The following is an 18,175-nucleotide window of genomic DNA, read 5'->3' as shown; positions in this document are numbered from 1 at the left end:
ACAACTCACCTCACCAGTCAAATGATCCATTGTGTGCCTAAGGGAATATGAGTGCGTTTAGACAGGCAGCCCAATTCTGATCTTTTTCCCAATTATGCGCAAAAGAGCTGATCTGATTGGTCAAAATACCAAGTAATAGAAAAAGATCAGAAGTGGGCTGCCTGTGTAAATGTGTTGGTCACAAAACTAACTATAAAGTAATGTTAACACATACAACATATGAGTGGATTTGGCCAAAAACAACAGTCAATAAAGAAAAGGCAACATACAATAAATGGGCTCCACTGAAAATCTGAGATTTATTGATTGATTTTATATGCCAGTTGAAAGAAATACATAGTAGAAAAATGTGACCGGAAAATCACAGTCAGACTTATATCTATTATTGTTCCTTAAAAAAGAAAAAATGTTGATTATAGATTAAAGTTTATTGGATTCATTTTATATTATAACCCCAGGCTGCTGATAAAACGACTGATCAGTGAATATCCTTCTTAAGAACAACTGCGTGTACAAAACATTAGGAACACCTTCCCAATATTGAGTTGCACCCACTTTTGCCCTCAGAACAGCCTCAATTCATCAGGGCATGGATTCTACAAGGTGTCGAAAGAGTTCCACAGGGATGCTAGCCAATGTTGACTCCAATGCTTCCCACAGTTGTGTCAAGTTGGCTGGATGTCCTTTTAGGTGGTGAACCATTATTGATACACACAGGAACCTGTTGCGCGTGAAAAACCCAGCAGCGTTGCAGTTCTTGACACACTCAAACCGTTGCGCCGTGCACCTACTACCATACCCCGTTCAAATGACTTTTGTCTTGCCCATTCGCCCTCTGAATGGCCCACATACACATTCCATGTCTCAAGGCTTAAAATCCTTCTTTAACCTGTCTCCTCTCCATCTCCTCCTTCACACAGATTGAAGTGGATTAAACAAGAGACATCAATAATGGATCATATCTTTCACCTGGATTCACCTGGTCAATCTATGGAAAGAGCAGGTGTTTCTAATGTTTTGTACACAACGGCTGATCCCCGTAGGCCTACCACATATTACACAGAACAACAGCATCGGTAGCATTATGAGAAGATAGCTCCTTGAAAATGAGAGCAACACGGACTATCACCGGCAGGTATCTTCGATCAGCTGAAATGCTTTCTGTGATAAACAATGGCTATATGTATTACCATGGGCAATCGCTCTATAGCACTACAACATCATGGGAGCTAATGTATGCAGGCGGGACGTGTTGAATGTGCCTGGGGCCCTCACACAATACACCTAGATGAATTGCCCCGCCACCCTGCGTAAGTCCATATCAGAGGGACTGAACACCACCTCCTTGTTCTCTTCAGCGTTGTGATTTATTATAGTGTGTGTCATCACCGGGGCCCAAGCCTTATAACTGTTGCTCCTGCAGCTCACTGTGAGAAACAGCAGCGTTTTAGCCTAAGGCCTAGTAAATGTCCTAGGGTAAATTTGAATTCGCACATATCCGCTAAACCAATAGGGCGATTTATAGGTTGACGGAATAAGAGTAATATATATGGGTTATTGTTTGGTTTATTTATTTCGAGTGGAAGGGCTAGAAAAGTCCACCTATCATAATAGAATGGTTGAAATTGATGGTTTCCCGTTTGTCGTTGCGGGAACGGGAAATTTGCATTTGCCTCGATGAAACTCCTGGGTGTTTTCTTCATGACTTTTGTGAGACCTTAGTTTTGTTTTCGCGAGGAAGCTGGAGATCGAGGTTAAGGTGTCGCTCGCAAGACTAAAGTGGACTTAAAGACAAGTTGTGTGACCACTCAGTTTAAAAACTTGGCATTGTGAATAAATTATTATGGCCAGTTTAGCTAATATCATATGTGACACATTATTGCAGTTTTGACCACCTTGTTGTTTTATGGCCTCTCCACAAGATAGACATGGAGAATATGAAGATACACCATTTTAGCACGGCTCTCCAACCATGTCCTGGAGAGCTACCCTCCTGTAGGTTTTCACTTCAACCCCAGTTGTAACTAACTAGATTCATCTTATAAACCAGCTATTTATTTGAATGATGTGTGCTAGATTAGGGTTGGAATGAACAACTACAGGATGGTAGCTCTCCAGGAACAGGGTTGGAGAGCCCTGGTAGTGACACCAGCCATAGAACAGAATTTGAAAATTCCCCTTGGGCGATTCACTACTGTCTCATCTGAGGCTCTTCCACCAGCACAGGCCTGAAACAAACCCCTGGAAATAAATGTCCTGATTAAACTGACCCCCTTTCCACCTTCCAGCCCCCATTTTCCCATCCCCTTCTAAATGTTGCTGTTATTGGGGGGTGGGGACAGGGTTAGAGAGGGGAGGGTATGTCTGAAATGGCAAGGCGCCGTGTGGAAGCCATTGAGCCCTGAGAGAGCGCGGTGGGGTGTGCATGTGTGTAATGTGAGGACAGATGGTAGTGGTTAGCCTGCTACACAGTTATATGACCTGCATGGGACTAGACCCCTCCACTACCTCTGAGAACCTAAAACCTAAGCACACATGTGTCACGTGTGAGGGGGGGGGGGGGGGGGGGGCTGATGCCTCTGATGTTCACGTCTGCCTACTCCCAGGCACTTAGAGGGAGTGCTATTTTTTTCTACAGGGTACTACGAAAACAAGATCTTGGGTAAAATAAACAAATTGAAGACTATATATGTTTAACCTGAAATTACGCATAACAATTATCCTTGTACATGAATATTTGTAATGTTGATAATAGGATCAAATAATCGCTGAAGCTTGAACATAGAGAATTACTATATCCTTACTCCTGCAAAAGCAATTCTGAATGGTCACTCACTTTTAAATCAGATTACCCCAGTGTTCTAATGTTTAAGAGCAGGGGTGTCAAACTCATTTTGCTCCAGGGGCCGCATTTGGTCTTCAACGAGGTCCGGAGGGCTGCACTGAAAATGGGTTATATTTCCCTGCTTTCAAAATTAGCATAAAAATAGTCCTATCCATCGTTTTGGGATTTTTTTACGCTCCCTTTCTCTCTAGTGATTGATTATTAGCAAGCTGGACAGTCCAGACTGTGCACAGTTCATCAAGAAACTATGAATATATGTCCATCACATCTCTACACAGTTTCGATGTGGCTTTAGTCATTTTAAAGTATATTGAGTTAGTTTCCCTAAATATGAGATGTATGCCTTCATTGTTTATATCCCCGTAGTCCAACGCTAGATGGTGCTACGTCCTAGCTGGACTGTTTAAGGTAAGGTAACGTAATTAAAATGTGCATGATAAGTATTTCCCTGTAATTAAATGGACCTTATGTCAATAAATAATGGCACAGGGTGAGAATTGATCGACTTTATTTTCTTGAATACCTTGAATACTTCCTCCAGTTTCTTATAATTACACTCAGTACATAAGCAGCATATATTCCCTTATAGAAAGGTTTTGCAGAGTTGAATCAAAATAGGATTTCTGTCTGATTAAAATTCACAATTTTGCTAATATTTGGTTGTCTTCTATTTGGTTAGTTGTGATATGTTTGCAAGGAGAATACCATCTCAAAACCAATTGTACCAATGTTGTATTCACCTCTTATCCTTAGGATGCAACCATAGAATATACGCTATACCCATTGAAGAAAGAAGTACACAGCGCTGATACCCAAGGCAAATATTTGATGTATGAGTACCACTTGTATGTACACACAGTCTATGACATATAGCACATAAATGGAATGACATGACAGCTAACAACACGATCACAATGACAGTATTGTTTCATGCTTGGTGTGCACTCCTCGTCGTGTTGGCTTATTTGTCAAAGATACATTTATTACCTGTCTTATCAACAGATTGCACTTCACTTAGGGTTGAAAGGATTTATCATAAGCTGTTACATATATCCCACACGTCATGTTACCAGATGTTGTCATATTTAGGTCAAATGTAAGGTCTGCTTTTATTACAATAACAGAGCGTGTCATCATGCAACAGATAGCATAGAATTATGACTCAATGCTATGGAAAGCCTTAAAGGAAATCTTTACCCAAAAACAATCTTTTGGTATTTCATTAGTCCATTGTTGACATAGTCCCAAAAATGATTTGCATGTCAGCAATCAAGTTTTCAAGATATGTAACTTTCAAAATACAGAAATCTGTCCCGAATTATGCATTTTGCTTCATATGACGCTGTGTTTTGCAATGGACTAATAAAATAAATGCCAAAAGATAGTTTTTGGGTTGAGTTACCATTAAAAAAATAGGATTGACATATAATGCATTGTATCAGAAGATATATATCAAATCAAATGTTATTGGTCACATACACGTGTTTAGCAGATGTTATTGCGGGTGTAGCGAAATGCTTGTGCTTCTAGTTCCGACAGTGCAGCAATATCTAACAAGTAATATCTAACAATTTCACAACAAATACCCAATACACACAAATCTGAGTTATTAATATAGCTAGACAGTATGCAATAAAAAAAAGCACTGAATCACACCTCATATTGAGGTTTTCCTAAGTTAAATTAGAAATTGGATTATAATAGCCGTCACTGCAGTCAGTTCTCCTACTGCAGTTTTTCAGAGGTTCTACACGACTCTAGACGCAGTTAAGACAATTAAGGATATTAGTTCTCCGCACCCCTCTTGGCCCAGCTAAATGTGGAGGGCACTTGGCTGACATAACAGTGCCATTTGGAGAGAATATGCCTGAGGCAGTAAGTTAATACTTACACCCCTGTCAAAAAAGACCACCAAAACCGCCACTTGATTCCCGAACATTGACAGGTCCCATTACTGGAGGGGTGAAGAGGATGAAGACATTAGAGACAATAGGAGTTGTTATTAATATGGTGATGGTAAGGAGAAGGTGGGGGACGCCTGTCATAACAAGCTCAGCTGGGGGAGGTTGAGGGAGCGGTGGGAGAGGGCCACTTTCACCTGACAGTTCAGCAGTCTGCAATTAACAAGATGCCAGTTTTTAAGAGCCATATTTACAGATGCACCGTCGTCAGAGGAAAATGTATTGACAATAAATAAAACATTAGCAATCTTTATTATAGATTTTTTTTCTACTTTTTACATTCTATTCGTACTTAAAACAATCAAGAGCAAACTCTGTGCAAGTGGAAATGCTCAGTAATTCAGTCCTCTTGAGTTGAAGTCATCCACCAATACGACATGTATAATGACACCTCAATAGGCTTTGAAAATGGAAACACCATTACAGAATCTACCCAGCACTACAACAACCATTGTACAGCCATTGCGCAATGTACACAACCCTTTTAATGTAGCTAGTAGTAACAATGTGGTCTCAAAATGAAGAAAAAAAACTATAAACCATGAACCAATAATGATTTTATTTTAAATTCTTTACAACCATACAACTGAAATAGGAGTCTGATGTAGCCATTTTGTTTTCAGAGCTTGAACTCTGCGTTGCATCCCTAATTACACTCTATTCCCTATGTAGTGCCCTAGTTTTGACCAGGGCCCATAGCGCTCTGGTCAAAAGTAGTGCACTATATCGAAAATAGGGTGCCATTTGGGACGCTATCCGGCCCGTCTATCCAACAGCACAGCAACAAGCCAGTGGAATCCAGGTCATGTGTGGGGGGGTGATTTGATGCTGCTGTGACCGGATTGAGACTAGCTAGTAGCTACAGTATGGGACCCAAGATAAGCCTCTTGGGAGTTGTGTGCATGGTCCTCTCTGGTCTGCTAAAAGGCTTAGCTATAGCATCCATCTTTCTCCCACCATGACCCCTACTATGGAATGGGAGTGGAGTGTCCAGAATGTTTTGGAGGTCCAAGAGACTCCCTTGTTCCCTAAGAGGTCATTTTGAAAGAGGTTAGTTTGGAAGCACAGACTTCCCTGTAATGTCCGCCCCGTCACGCAAGCATGCGCGGATGCAAACACACACACAAGCATGGATGCACACACAGACACACACACACACACACCAACACACACAGATACGCATGCTCATGTGCACAAACACACACCTACACCCTAACATATGTTTCTCATTTAGATCTTCTCCAAAGCACACAGGTCCTGTGTATAAGGTCTGAGAAAGGGGGTGCTAGTTGGGGAATGGGATAATAGTTTTGCTCTTTTTTCAAACACAGGTCATTTTTTGATACAGATGGTTCATTTTATTTTACAAGACATGCATAGTACAACCCATTTGAAATAGAATAGAATATTAAATGTAGCTTTCCTATGTCACCAGTGGACTGAAAACCATAAATCTGAATTTCGGATTTTTTTTGTTTAAGCTTTAGCCCTTTATGTAGTTGTTTTAAAATAAATTTTGTCTTTAATTAATGGGCATTAATATCATTTTCAAAGACATGTAGCCTCGTGTTCATACATGAATTCTACAACAAGAGCACTTCTTCAAATCTTGACTTCAGGGGCCATCATCCTTCATTATTCATGTAAATGTATGCAACAGAATACCAGAATAATGATAGTTTTGAATATGTAGCTTAAGTGTGTCTTGGACAGGAGTAGTGAGATATGCCAATAATAATATATACATTTGGTGAATTATTAAAAAGGCATGACTGAAGATTGTATATTTGTTTCCATCTTTATTTCAAAGGAGCATACATTTTCAAAATACTCCTCGCGCGCTATGGCCTATTTGATAACTGAATCTAATCAAATGTCTAAATTAATAATTTAAGTGTGTGTGCGCACGTCTGTGTACAGTAAGTATTACTTTCCACATTGTGTAAGTGAGAAGAAACTGCAGTACTTTGCGAACTTACAAACTTTGTGTCCTACAGCTTGAGGCACAACTAATATTAAACAAATTGCATGTTTCACCTAGTCATCATCAAGCTAAATTAATAATGTATACAGTGCCTAGTGGAAGTCTACACACCCCTTGCACAGTCTTTACATTTTGGTGCCATAAAATCTCATCTAAAAGGGATTACATTAGATGTTATTCCTACAGGTCTACACAACCTAGTCCACATTTTCAAATATTATACAATATTTTTGAATAAAACATTTCAAAAACAAAGATGTCTTGATTGCATATGTCTTCACACCCCGGAGTTAATACTTGGTGGAAGCACCTTCGGCAGCCATTACAGCTGTGAATCATTTTGAATAAGATTCTACCAACTATGCACAACTTTTAGAGCACCATGCAGTGCCTTCGGAAAGTATTCAGACCCCTTGACTTTTTCCACATTTTGTTACGTTACAGCCTTATTGTAAAATGAATTAAATAAAAACATTTCCTCAGCAATCTACACACAATACCCCATAATGACCAAGCGAAAACAGGTTTTTAGAAATGTTTGCAAATGTATTACAAATGAAAAACATAAATACCTTATTTACATAAGTATTCAGACCCTTTGCCATGAGACTCGAAATTGAGCTCAGATGCATCCTGTTTCCATTGATCATCCTTGAGATGTTTCTACAATTTGTTTGGAGACCACGTGTGGTAAATTCAATTGATTGGACATGATTTGGAAAGGCACACACCTGTCTATATATATAAGGTCCCACAGTTGACAGTGCATGTCAGAGTGAAAACCAAGCCATGAGGTCGTAGGAATTGTCCGTAGAGCTCCGAGACAGGATTGTGTCGAGGCACAGATCTGGGGAAGGGTACCAAAACATTTCTGCAGCATTGAAGTCCTCAAGAACCAGCAGCATATCCCACTGCTGACTTACCTCTGAAGCTAAGCAGGGTTGGTCCTGGTCAGTCCCTAGATGGAGCTGCTGCTGGAAGTGGTGTTGGAGGGTCAGGAGGAGGCACTCTTTCCTCTGGTCAAAACAAATACATCCCAATATCCCAGGGCAGTGATTGGGGACATTACCCTGTGTGAGGATATTACCCTGTGTAGTCACTACCAAAGGCGCTTTAACAAAGTGCTGAGTAAAGGCTCTGAATACTTATGTGATATTTCAGGTTTTTTTTTGCTGTTTTTGCTTTGTCATTATGGGGTATTGTGGGTAGATTGATGAGTAAAAAAAACTATTTAATACATTTTAGAATAAGACTGTAACGTAACAAAATGTGGAAAAAGTCAAGGGGTCTGAATACTTTCCGAATGCACTGTATTTCCATTGTTTTTGTAAAAATTGCTCAAGCTCAGTAAATTTGGTTGGGAATCATTGATGGACAGCAATATTTCGACTTTGTCTAAAGATTTTCAAGCAAAGTTAAATCAGAACTGAGACTGGACCATTCAAGAACACTCAACACTTCTTGGAAAGCCATTCTGGTCTGTCTTTGCCATTCAAATTTGTGTAATTGTCCCAGTGAAAAATAAAACTCTATCCCACACTCTTACAAATAAAGGTGCAAGTTGGAACCATAAGGTTATTGAGAACGATGCCATAGGCGAACCATTTTAGGGTCTCTGAAGAACCATAAATGTGATGGTTCTTTGAAGAACCTTACAAAAATCCAAAACTGGCTTTCAAGCCTTATTTGCATATATCCCAGGATGCCTTATGAGTGAATTTTAGAGTTACCAATACCACCCATGACTGTGTTTGCTAGTGAAAGAGACATGGTTGTTGTATTCATTCATTTTTAGCCCTGTGGCCTTCACCAAGTGAGATCCTAAGAGAAAATGTTGTTATTAAAATTGGATTATTTAAGACAATACAATACATATTTAAGAAAGCCTTCTTTGAGGGCTTCATTTGATCCTAATACAGTGTCTTGAAACACATAGTTTACAGGCCTCATCAGGCCTGCAAGTCACATTATGCTGGCTTGCAAAATTCCTATGAGAATGGGGATGCTAAGATATGAGATTACCTTAAACATCTAAACTGGAACAACCATTTCAGTAACGGGTTCAATAAGGTCAAGTAACAGATTGCAATAATTTTGAAAAATGTATGTTATTTATGTTTGAGTAGTATAAGATAAATTAATCAGTCAATATAAATGCAAAAACATGATATTGAAACAAACGATGTTGAAAATCAACCTGCAATAGAGCATTCTGGGAAATATGATAATGATGGATGTGGTTTTGCTTCAACTCTGCTCATTAACACCAATACAGTTTTTTTTACACCACTGAGAGTTCATTTAACTCTTTGCAGTGTTAATGAACTATTGAATCAACACTCAAAATGTTCAACACTAGCTAATACTGGACAATTTGCTGTGTGCTATGAAAGGGACACATCTGCAGAATATTTTAACTCTGAATAACCATAGATGCCATGTCCAGACCTCCACACTTAAGTCTTTATCAGGCAAGAGTTCTCCAAGGAACCTTAAGATCTGAGGAAGAACCATTTAAAAACCGTTTGACAAAGAATTATAGATATATGATGCAATATGAGTTGTGCAAGGTTGCTTGAATCTTTTGAAAAGGGTTCCCAGTTGTAATTGCTGTCACTGATGCTTCCACCAAGTCATAATTCTGGGGTGGGAAGACATACAAGAACAATACATTATTGTTATATTTTTATTCATTTGGAATATTTTCTAGAATTTTGCTTTCACTTTGAAAATGTGGAGTAGGTTTTGTAGATCCATAGGAAAAACAATCAAATTGAATCCCTTTTTAAATAACATTTAAAGACAGCTAAATGTGAAGACTGTGCAAGGGGTGTTTAGACTTCCACTAGCAATTGATTTATTTTGATCACAACAATAAGCAAAACCCATGCATCATACAGTACCACACAACCTACAATTATAACTAGCTACAAAGGTTTTTTTGGAGAATTATGAGCTTGAATGCTGTTAATATGTGGCGTCTCTGTAGTCTATGATATTGCATGATATAGCTCTGTCAATGCTGGGCCAAATGTTTTGCTGCATTTTCTTTTCTTTTTTTCTCCTCCCCTGCCTCATTTGCAATGATTATGTTATCAAGTCAGCCAGGCAAAAGGGTGGGGCAACCATAATTTCAGCGCTGGATTAGGCAGAAATAACGAGGTCACCAAGTTACAGTTGCCATGGCAACAACACATCCAAGAACACAGGATGCCATCGCGAAAACCCAGGGCCCGGGAATCTTGTCTTTTTTTTCTCTCTCTTTCTCTCTCTTGCTTTTTTTCTGCGAGAGGAGTGGAGCGTCGTTTCACTTTTTTTTCCCTCTCTCTCTCTCCGTTTTCCAAAGCCTTTTGTTTCCGAGCATATGCAGAATAATAAATTCTGTTGAGCTCATTTGCATTTTTGCTGGTATTCATATTCTGTGGGAGGTCTTTTTATAAATAGGCAAATTCGGGCTGATACAGCAGCTCGTTGCGAACTAGGAAAGCAGAAAGAAACCCCCAAGTTTGTTGCACTTTTCACTCATCTCAGTTTGGGAGAAAAGCCAGTCAAAGTGAAATGGAAATCAGTCCAGAGAGGCTAGAGAAGAAGCATATGTCCCAAATGACACCCTATTCCATTTATAATGCACTATTTTTGACAAGAGCCCTGGTCAAAACTAATGCACTATATAGGGAATTAGGTGCCTTTTGGGACGCACACAAAATCACTCCAACTTCACATATGTACATGATGGAACCCACTGAGAATCGAGATCTGGCTGGAGAACAATTTGTCTAATGCTACGGCTCATGCTTTGATTTGGATGTGGATTGCTGGAAGCTGTTGGCTCCCATTCAAGCATCTATCCATTCCCATGTCACACCTGGGTACTGTTAGGAATAGACCTCAGCAGTAACTGGTCTACTGGCAGCTCAATGATGTCAGAGGCACAAAAGTGTATTTTTTTTTTGAAGAGGGACAACGTTGTCATGCCCTACCTTGGTTGATGGTCTTTGGGCTGTCAAGTACAGAATGTTGTGATTATTTGATGGTTAATAAATCCTATGTGAGAATCTGTGTTGTATGTATGGATATGTGTGGTATGTGAATGTGGTATGTGTATCTATCCAAGTGTCAAAGAGGTGAGAGTTGTTGTTTTTTGTGCGTGTGCATGTATGCATCTGTGTCCGCATCTGCAGAAAGTTGTTGTATGCTTGTGAGATGGAGGATGGGAGCAAATTATTTTTTTTTTCTGTGAATGTGATGTTTGGTTTGATTTCAACCTTGTCCAACTTAATATTCCCATCTCCCTACATCTCTGAATTCCAAAGGCATCCCTCCAAAACTAAATATTGACTAAACATAAAGACAGTTTCAGTCAGTTACAGTCTATAAAATGGGCTGTTCCTCATTTACTTCATAATTCAACCCGTATCTCTTCTATTCGTCCCTAGGTTGTTGTTGTAAATGAGAATGTGTTTTCAATCAACTTAGCTTGTCAAATAAAGGTCAATGAAATAAACAGATGGCGTATCGTAGCCCCCTTAGTACATCACCTAGCAACCTCGTCAAGAGGATGGAGACTCTTGGTTTAATGGCGATGGAGGTGGGCAGACGCTCTCACAGACCTGGGTTTGAATCCCAGTTGAACTAGTCGAACTACCCCTGAATCTCCTTCAGTTTGGCGCCTAATGGAATTTGAATTCACAAACAATTGGGGGTAGGAGCTTCCTTCTGCAGAGGGTGGTCCACATCACCAGGTAGCTCTGCCCTAATCACACCATTTCACACTACTGGCAACCCCTACGTCAGTGGTCACCAACCAGTGAGGCATTCCTAGTCAATCACCAAACATTTCTGTAAAAAAAAAACACGATAAAGCCTTTTTTCCCCCTTTTTTTCATTTTGCGCTGTTGGCAGTAGGTGCGCTTGATTCAGCAGCCCTAACACCAGGAAGGCAGTGTTTTAATTATTATTAATGATTTTTTTTTGTGGGTAGATCAGCTTTAATATTGCAGATAGATTGTAGCTTCTATCAATGTAATTGTCTGCATCACTTCCAATCCCCCATATATTTTTTTGCAAATATATGTGTTAAAAAATACATATATTTCATTTGTTATTGTTATTAGTTGTTATTAGTCCCAACTTTCAGCTCCATTCAACCCCTCCCATCTATCTCTTAACACCATTCATATTGGATTTCTATTTGCCATGTATTTTTCAACTGTGCTGTGATGTTTAACAAGTTCTGAACCTTTCTATTCTCATTGTTTCTGCAGAATGTAAATATATATTTTTTCTAAAAGTATTATTATATTATTGATTATTGATCGATTGACTATGACTTTTCAGATCGCCCAGTAGTGCTATCTGCAGGATTAGCTCCAGGTAAATATTGCAAATCTTCAGCCATTCCTGGACCTGTGACCAAAAAACAAGCTACATATGGACAGTACCAAAACAAATTATCTAATGATTCTGCCTATTTGCAGCAAAATCTGCAGAGCTGGGAAGGTTGTATCCCCCATATAAATAAAATTCTGTTGGTTGCAAGAATTCTGTATAATAATTTAAATTGAAAAATTCAAAGTTTTGAATCCAGCGTTGTTTTGCGTATCAGTTCATAAACCATGTGCCATGGAATCGGTACGTCAAAAATATTTTCCCAACTATTTTGCAGTCTATATGGAACGACTGTCAATGTTTTGGTCCTTAAATGTAATTGGAATACATTTTTATATATCACAATTTTCTTTAACCAATTATGGTCTTTAATGCAGGGCCGACAGACAAGTTCCTTACTTTTTACCCCTTCTACTTTCCTCTTCCATTTTTTGCGTTAATGCTGCAATTAGTTGGTTGTAATTTTGGGTAGAGCAGACATTTCCATATGTTTTAGTTAGCTGCATGTATGACAACTCCACAAGTCGTATTTATGATATAATTTACAAAGATTATACTTTTTTATTTTATTCAAAAGATGTTTTTTTTATCAAATCAAATCAATAAAAAATGGCACATGCGCCGAAAACAACAGGTGTAGACCTTACAGTGAAATGCTTACTTAAAAGCCCTTAAACAACAATGCAGTTGTAAGAAAAATACAAAAAATATATAAAATAAATAAAAGTAACAAATAATTAAAGAGCAGCAGTAAAATAACAATAGCGAGGCTATATACAGGGGGTACTACTACAGAGTCAATGTGAGGGGGCACCGGTTAGACGAGGTAATTGAGGTAATATTTACATGTAGGTAGAGTTATTGAAGTGACAATGCATAGATAATCAACAGAGAGTAGCAGCGTAAAAGAGGGGGCAATGCAAATAGTCTGGGTAGCCATTTGATTAGATGTTTAGGAGACTTATGGCTTGGAGGTAGAACCTGTTAAGAAGCCTCTAGTACCTAGACTTGGCGCTCTGGTACCGCTTGCCATACAGTAGCAGAGAGAACAGTCTATGACTCGGGTGGCTGGAGTCTTTGGCAATTTTTAGGGCCTTCCTCTGACACCGCCTGGTATAGAGGTCTTAGATGGCAGGAAGCTTAGCCCCAGTGATGTATTGGGCCGTATGCACTACCCTCTGTAGTGCCTTGCGGTCGGAAGCCGAGCAGTTGCCATACCAGGCAATGATGCAACCAGTCAGGATGCTCAATGAGTACATTTGAGTTTAACCACAATATTTGTTGTATTATTTGTTCTGTCTTTTCTGGTGGATTAAATTGAAATTGCAAACAACTTTATATGGCTTGTTTTAAAACTAACAATATTTGGGATATGATTTCCTTTTCAAATAACTGAAAGTGGGAGGTTGTAATCTGAATAAAGGGAAAAAGGCCTTTCTTGAACATAGGGTGAGACATTCTTACTAATTTGCTAGAGAACCAGTTTGGATTTAAGTATAATTTCTGTATGACTGAAGCCTTTAGTGAGAAGTCTAATGCTTTAATATTTCATCATTTCTGCCCTCTGAATTCATATTCATTATATAAATAGGCCCGTTTAATTTTGTCTGGTTTGCCGTTCAAAGTAAAATTGAATATTTTATTCTCATGTAATTTTTTTAAAAACTGTTCACTAGGTGTAGGCAAGACAATAAGCAAATAGGTAAACTGGGATATGACTAAAGAGTTCCTCAGGGTGATTTTTCCACAAATTGAAAGGTATTTACCTTTCTATGGTAGCAAGATCTTATCTATTTTTGCTAACTTTCTATAAAAATGTATTGGAATGAGATCATTTATTTATTTTGGGATATTGTCTACTGAGTATATCCACATCACCATCAGACCATTTTATTGGTAAACTACACGGTAATGTAAAAGTTAAATTTTTTTGTGATCCAATATGTAATATAGTACACTCATCATAATTTGGTTGTAATCCAGAGAGGTTAGAAAAATTATCTAGATCCTCTATGAGGCTGTGGAGGGTATCCAAGTTGTGGATTTAAAAGAAAACATGAATCATCAGCGTACAATGACACCTTTGTTTTTAAGCCCTGCATTTCTAATCCCTTGATATTATTGTTGGATCTGATTTTAATAGCTAACAAATAGATATGCCAATAGTGGACAACCTTGTTTTACTCCTCTTTACATTTGAAAACTTTCTGAGAAGTAGCCATTATTTACAATTTTGCACATATACATGATTTTAACCCATTTTATAACAGATTCTCCCAAATTAAAATGTTACAGGCATTTATATATAAACTCCAGTCATACTTTATCAAAAGCCTTTTCAAAGTCCATTATGAATACCAGGCCTGGTTTCCCTGATTTTTCATAGTTTTCTATTGTTTCCAGTACTTGCCTTATATTATCTCCAATGTATCGTCCATGTAAAAAAACTGTCTGATTAAAATGAATAATGTCCAACAATACCTTTTCAATTCTATGCACTATACATTTTGCTAGAATGTTCGCATCACAACACTGAAGTGTAAGGGGCCTCCAATTTTTTAAATGGACTGGATCTTTATATTTCCACTTGTATGCTGTTTCAGTAATAATGAAATCAGACCTTGTTGTTGATAATCTACCATTTACATAGGAGTGGTTAAAACATGCTAATAACGGTCCTCTGAGTATATCAAAAAGGTTTGGTATACCTCAACTGGTATGCCATCCTGCCCTGGAGTTTTCCCGGACTTAAAGGCTTTAATTTTTTTTAATTTTTTTTTTAACTTTATTTAACCAGGTAGTCAAGTTGAGAACAAGTTCTCATTTACAATTGCGACCTGGCCAAGATAAAGCAAAGCAGTTCGACACATACAACAACACAGAGTTACACATGGAGTAAAACAAACATACAGTCAATAATACAGTAGAAAAATAAGTCTATATACAATGTGAGCAAATGAGGTGAGATAATGGTGGTAAATGCAAAAAAGGCCATGGTGGCAAAGTAAATATAATATAGCAAGTAAAACACTGGAATGGTAGATTTGTAGTGGAAGAAAGTGCAAAGTAGAAATAGAAATAATGGGGTGCAAAGGAGCAAAATACATAAATAAATACAGTAGGGGAAGAGGTAGCTGTTTGGGCTAAATTATAGATGGGCTATGTACAGGTGCAGTGATCTGTGAGCTGCTCTCACAGCTGGTGCTTAAAGCTAGTGAGGGAGATAAGTGTTTCCAGTTTCAGAGATTTTTGTAGTTCGTTCCAGTCATTGGCAGCAGAGAACTGGAAGGAGATACGGCCAAAGGAGGAATTGGCTTTGGGGGTGACCAGAGAGATATGCCTGCAGGAGCGCGTGCTACAGGTGGGTGCTGCTATGGTGACCAGTGAGCTGAGATAAGGGGGGACTTTACCTAGCAGGGTCTTGTAGATGACCTGGAGCCAGTGGGTTTGGCGACTAGTATGAAGCAAGGGCCAGCCAACGAGAGCGTACAGGTCGCAGTGGTGGGTAGTATATGGGGCTTTGGTGACAAAACGGATGGCACTGTGATAGACTGCATCCAGTTTATTGAGTAGGGTATTGGAGGCTATTTTGTAAATGACATCGCCGAAGTCAAGGATCGGTAGGATGGTCAGTTTTGCAGCATGAGTGAAGGATGCTTTGTTGCGAAATAGGAAGCCAATTCTAGATTTAACTTTGGATTGGAGATGTTTGATGTGAGTCTGGAAGGAGAGCTTACAGTCTAACCAGACACCTAAGTATTTGTAGTTGTCCACATATTCTAAGTAAGAACTGTCCAGAGTAGTGATGCTGGACGGGCGGGCAGGTACGGGCAGCGATCAGTTGAAGAGCATGCATTTAGTTTTACTTGTATTTAAGAGCAGTTGGAGCAGTTGGAGGCCACGGAAGGAGAGTTGTATGGCATTGAAGCTTGTCTGGAGGGTTGTTAACACAGTGTCCAAAGAAGGGCCAGAAGTATACAGAATGGTGTCGTCTGCGTAGAGGTGGATCAGAGACTCACCAGCAGCAAGAACGACATCATTGATGTATACAGAGAAAAGAGTTGGCCCAAGAATTGAACCCTGTGGCACCCCCCATTGAACCCTGTGGCACCAGAGGCCCGGACAACAGGCCATCCGATTTCACACATTGAACTCTATCAGAGAAGTAGTTGGTGAACCAGGCGAGGCAATCATTTGAGAAACCAAGGCTATTGAGTCTGCCGATGAGGATGTGGTGATTGACAGAGTCGAAAGCCTTGGCCAGGTCAATGAATACGGCAGCACAGTATTGTTTCTTATCGATGGCGGTTACGATATCGTTTAGGACCTTGAGCATGGCTGAGGTGCACCCATGACCAGTTCTGAAACCAGATTGCATAGCGGAGAAGGTGCGGTGGGATTCGAAATGGTCGGTAATCTGTTTGTTGACTTGGCTTTCGAAGACCTTAGAAAGGCAGGGAAGGATAGATATAGGTCTGTAGCAGTTTGGGTCAAGAGTGTCCCCTCCTTTGAAGAGGGGGATGACAGCAGCTGCTTTACAATCTTTTGGAATCTCAGACGACACGAAAGAGAGGTTGAACAAGCTAGTAATAGGGGTTGCAACAATTTCGGCAGATAATTTTAGAAAGAAAGGGTCCAGATTGTCTAGCCCGGCTGATTTGTAGGGGTCCTGATGATTTTGCAGCTCTTTCAGAACATCAGCTGACTGGATTTGGGAGAAGGAGAAATGGGGAAGGCTTGGGCGAGTAGCTGTGGGGGGTGCTGTGCTGTTGACCAGCGGTAGGGGTAGCCAGGTGGAATGCATGGCCAGCCGTAGAAAAATGCTTATTGAAATTCTCAATTATAGTGGATTTATCGGAGGTGACAGAGTTTCCTGTCCTCAGTGCAATGGGTAGCTGGGAGGAGGTGTTCTTATTCTCCATGGATTTTACAGTGTCCCAGAACTTTTTTGAGTTTGTGTTGCAGGAAGCAAATTTCTGCTTGAAAAAGCTAACCTTTGCTTTTCTAACTGCCTGTGTATATTGGTTTCTAACTTCCCTGAAAAGTTGCATATCACGGGGGCTGTTCGATGCTAATGCAGAACGCCACAGGATGTTTTGTGTTGGTTAAGGGCAGTCAGGTCTGGGGAGAAGCAAGGGCTATATCTGTTCCTGGTTCTAAATTTCTTGAAAGGGGCATGCTTATTTAAGATGGTGAGGAAGGCATTTTTTAAAAAATAACCAGGCATCCTCTACTGACGGGAGGAGGTCAATATCCTTCCAGGATACCCGGGCCAGGTCGATGAGAAAGGCTTGCTCGCTGAAATGTTTCAGGGAGCGTTTGACAGTGATGAGTGGAGGTCGTTTGACCGCTGACCCATTACAGATGCAGGCAATGAGGCAGTGATCGCTGAGATCTTGGTTGAAAATAGCAGAGGTGTATTTAGAGGGCAAGTTGGTTAGGATGATATCTATGAGGGTGCCCGTGTTTATGGCTTTGGGGTGGTACCTGGTAGGTTCATTGATAATTTGTGTGAGATTGAGGGCATCAAGCTTAGATTGTAGGATGCCTGGGGTGTTAAGCATGTCCCAGTTTAGGTCACCTAGCAGCACGAGATCTGAAGATAGATGGGGGGCAATCAGTTCACATATGGTGTCCAGAGCACAGCTGGGGGCAGAGGGTGGTCTATAGCAGGCAGCAACGGTGAGAGACTTATTTTCAGAGAGATGGATTTTTAAAAGTAGAAGTTCAAATTGTTTGGGTACAGACCTGGATAGTAGGGCAGAACTCTGCAGGCTATCTCTGCAGTAGATTGCAACACCGCCCCCTTTGGCCGTTCTAACTTGTCTGAAAATGTTGTAGTTAGGGATGAAGATTTCAGAGTTTTTGGTGGACTTCCTAAGCCAGGATTCAGACACGGCTAGGACATCCGGGTTGGCAGAGTGTGCTAAAGCAGTGAATAAAACAAACTTAGGGAGAAGGCTTCTAATGTTAACATGCATGAAACCAAGGCTATTA

This window comes from Salmo trutta, chromosome 13, assembly GCF_901001165.1.
Source record: "Salmo trutta chromosome 13, fSalTru1.1, whole genome shotgun sequence".
NCBI classification, from domain to species: Eukaryota; Metazoa; Chordata; class Actinopteri; order Salmoniformes; family Salmonidae; genus Salmo; species Salmo trutta.
The sequence above is the reverse complement of the archived record's forward strand: the minus strand, read 5'-3'. Positions refer to the sequence as shown.